General features: G+C 43.4%; 1 long non-coding RNA gene across 1 annotated transcript in view; it reads right to left on the bottom strand.

The window, feature by feature from the left end:
- Positions 1–2,090: 2,090 nt before the first annotated feature.
- Positions 2,091–4,237, bottom strand: part of LOC117464634 (uncharacterized) — a 5,483-nt gene continuing 3,336 nt past the window's right edge. The window contains exon 4 of the long non-coding RNA XR_011645014.1: positions 2,091–2,180. This is a non-coding gene — a long non-coding RNA (uncharacterized lncRNA). The remainder of the gene's footprint in view (positions 2,181–4,237) is intronic.

The raw sequence follows: 4,237 nt of genomic DNA, 5'->3' as shown, positions 1-4,237 counted from the left end.
ATTGACGCCTCTGCCATGGAGCACTTCACACATCAAGCCGCGGCCCAAAAGAACGTGAGGACTGCAGACCAAGAGCCCTCACCTCAGGGATTATCACTAGAAAGAATTCTGCAACGATTTCTTATCAGACAACACAAGACCAACTGGATCCGTACCACGTGCCTTTAAGCGAGGGTGCGGTGCGGAAGACGCTGCGGCTCACATCACTAAACATTTAGATAAACGCAACACCTATGCTAGAGCACTCTTCCTAGAGTCCTCATCAGCAGCAACACAATACAAGCCGACATCTTGGGGTCAAAAATGGCTCAAATGGAAGTAAATCCATACCTGATTTACTGCTGCTTTCCTCACTAGAGAGCAACTAGTGAAGGTTAACAAACCCCCCCCCCCCTCTACACCAGGGGGGTCAAACTCAATCTCATCGCGGGCCACATCAGCATTATGGTTGCACTCAAAGGGCCGGTTGTAACTTTAAGACTATATAAAAATACATATATAAATATATAATATATATAAAATAATGTTTTATATTACATCATTGCCTCTGCTTTGGATTATCATCGGATAGGGTAATAACTTCTAATTAACTACGTCTGAAAGCAGAAGTCTAGAGCAAATAATTGCAAGTCTCTTCAGTGCGTATGTCCCAAAATGATTTAAAAAGAAAAGCCAAATTCTGGAGAAACCAAAAGTGAATTTGAGGGGAAAAAAGTAACATTTTGAAGAAAAAAAGAAAAAAAAGATAAGAAAATCTACTTCTAAGAAAAACGGCATATTTTCAATTAAATCAAATTTGAGATGCATTGTGGGACATGTAGTTTATGGGCAATGTGCTTTTGTAAAGTAGCATGTAACCTTATAATAAAACATATTATATTCTTTGCAAGCTCTTATGGGGCCGCATGAAATGAAGTCGCGGGCCGGATTTGGCCCCCGGGCCTTGAGTTTGACCCCCCACACGATGATTGTCGTACCAGCACACCAAATCAAGTCATCCTGAAGTGCTCTGATGAAACTGAATGATATCTCTGCTCAGTAACACAGACGGCCCTGAGCTGCACCACAGGCTGCAGGTGGTCGAGTGGACTGATAGCAATGCTCTGGAGATCAGCACCAAGAAGACTGAGGACATCGTTGTTGGCTCCATCTGACTCCCACAAAGCCCCATGGTCATCCAGATAAAACCAAGCAGGGACTTTCATACACACACGTGGGTGTAAGGATTGACCGCCTGCTGTCATGGAAGGACCACAGTGAATATCTGAGCACGGACAAAACAAAGGATTTACTTTCTCCGCCGCCTCAGGTCTTTTGGGACGAGCAGAGAAACTCTTCTGTTGTTCTTTACATCTGTGATCCTGTCTATTCTGCAGCACTGCAGCGCTACCTGGTACAAATGTTTATCAGCAGCTTTCAAATCAAAACTGCTCCAGCTGTTAAACATCTGCTCAAAGATCGTTGGTCCACCCGTCAGAGACTCTATGACTCATCATAACAGCCTGGTGAGGCTGTCCGACCACATCCTCTCTGACCCACACCATGCTCTGAGCAGAGAGTATGAACTGCTACCATCTGATGGAGACACAGGGTCCCACAAGTCAGCCTGAAGCATCCTTTGAGCATCAGTCCTCTCAGTGAACACAGAGCTGACCCCAGATCAGATGCTGAAGGCTCTGAGCAGCTTTTCTCTCACTGATTGTGCTGTGATGCTAAATGTGTGTGTCATGTGTCGTGTCTGGATGCTTGTCTGTTGGACATGGAGCTGCTGTGACGCACATTTCAGACTTGATCTGACAAATAAAGTATTATCGTATCGTAAGCCATCTTTAAAAAGAATAATAATAATAATGTGATTGATTTTTGTATACAAGTTTCAAGCCTTAAAAGGACCCTCTCCTAATAGACCCCCCTCATATCAAACCTACACACTTGTAGGAACATATTATCGTTTAGTCGAGGATATCAGCGCAAACATTGGCGTTAAATTCAGGCGCTTATTCGAAGATCACCCGGCACATCTACAGGTATTACTGAACACAAGATGAAATCTCCTTAAATGTATTTCATTCAGGATAAAGCACCTTAACTTCTGGATGATCGGGAGCCACTCCGAACCGCACCAGCCCGAAGGGCACGGGGAGACGCTCGTAAATATCCACCGTAACGTCCGGACGAGCCTGAGAGGACAAACAAATAAGACGTGAAAATAATGCGTGAACATAATTATAAAACATGTGTCTTTAAGCCGAGTGACGTTTGGTGTCCGATAAACCACAAAGAGACACTCAGCACAAACACATCAAGTTTAAAGTTATTTGAGTTGCAAAAAAGAACACAAATAGCGGACATTATGATTATGATTATATATTCATTGGTTTATTGGGATTCTTATTCAAATCTAGGATATCAGGAAATGTGGGCTGATTCAAAAACTACCAAAATGATACACAAGAGGTTTTTATTATGTGCCGGTGAACGTAGAGAAATGGAGCTGAGCACGATAATAACTTATATATGATTTCTGAGCTCTTTCATGTGCGCAGATAGGTTATTTGTTGTGAAGCCACACTGGAGGAACATGTCTGGATGAACACGTCTGCATGAACCACACTGAAGCTTCAAATACACAACAAGCTATTCAGTACTCAGTCACGGGAACAAGGAGAGGAATGTCTGGAAACTCATTATGCAGCTTTATTTACACGAGGCGTCTAAAGCAGTGGTTCCCAAACGGTGTGCCAACGGTGAGGCAAGTCCGGGTGTGCCGTGGGATTTTGTGACAACCATACGTTATTATTGCAATATACAACTACATAAAAATAATTATTTTTTTATTTACTATATCAGTACTTTGTAGGTTTATATGTACGTAATCTGCGCGACTACATCTCCACCTGCAGTGCTGCATAAACATGGCTGAGTCAGCGATAACTCTCGAGGGGTGGAGGACGTATGCCCATTATTTTGAGTTCATCCGAAGAATAGACAGGAATGTGACGGTGAGGTGCAAACTGTGTCCAGGCCAGAAGCTGTTATCCACTGCTGTGACACCACGTCAAACCTCAACAAGCACCTGCAAAGAACACATGCTAAGGTGGAGCTACCGCACACGCTATGTGTTTGTTTATATCACAGTCTGTTCTTCTTCTCTGTCTTCCGGTTGTTGCCTGTTTTGAATGACGAATACACACTACCGCCGCCTGCTGGTAAGGAGAGTTATTGCCACTCACGCATGCGCAGTTCGTACGTGCTCGGCTGAAGTCTTTGCGGTGTCTGGTTCCAGTGCAACACATGGCCAACACGCAGGAGAACACGCCGACGCAACAGAGTGAGCAGAGATAGACTGCGCAAAATATACAGATAGCAGGAAACAGAGAACAGCCACGGTCAGATAGCAGGAGACAGAGGACAGCCACGGTCAGATAGCAGGAGACAGAGGACAGCCACGGTCAGATAGCAGGAGACAGAGGACAGCCACGGTCAGATAGCAGGAGACAGAGGACAGCCACGGTCAGATAGGAAAACATTCAGGATGGAAACTGAACTAAAGATTACATTTGAAACTTTAGCAGTCTGCGTGATCTGCCTGCAGGGAGGGGCGGGCCGGCCCTGCGAGTAAAGTAACGAGTTACTTTATGTAGAGAGTAACGAAGTAGTGTAATACTTAAGTAATATGTAATATATTACTTTTTTTTAGTAACGACTCTGCTGAAATGTTACATTTATAATTTGTAGTTCAGGACCATGGACAATGCAGCTTCCTTGCATTGACAGTTCTCTGTGCTGAGTTTCCTTTGTCTCATTTTTAATGTTGTGACCTGTCTGGTTTAAATGAGTGTGTTGCTGCTTTGATGAAGCCTAATTTGATAACGTTTCAAATTCATTTCTGAAATATTTCGTTACTAAATATTTCATGAGTAATATAGTTGTCTTTGTTACATTTTATTTGGCATTTGTAAATAATTATGCACATTTACAGATATTTTACATATGAGTGATAACACGTGTTATCAGGGCTATTTTGCACAATAGGTGTGCCTTGAGATTTTGACTTGTCCTTTGGTGCCTTGGGCACAACAAGTTTGGGAACCACTGCTCTAAAGAATCTACTTCCTGGTCGATATGCACGGTGAGAAATACGAGCAGGCTCCAGTGTGTGTGTGTGTGTGTGTGTGTGTGTGTGTGTGTGTGTTGTGTGTGTGTGTGTGTGTGTGTGTGTGTGTGTGTGTGTGTG

Source organism: Pseudochaenichthys georgianus, chromosome 19 (assembly GCF_902827115.2).
Source record: "Pseudochaenichthys georgianus chromosome 19, fPseGeo1.2, whole genome shotgun sequence".
NCBI lineage: Eukaryota > Metazoa > Chordata > Actinopteri > Perciformes > Channichthyidae > Pseudochaenichthys > Pseudochaenichthys georgianus.
The sequence above is the reverse complement of the archived record's forward strand: the minus strand, read 5'-3'. Positions and strand labels throughout refer to the sequence as shown.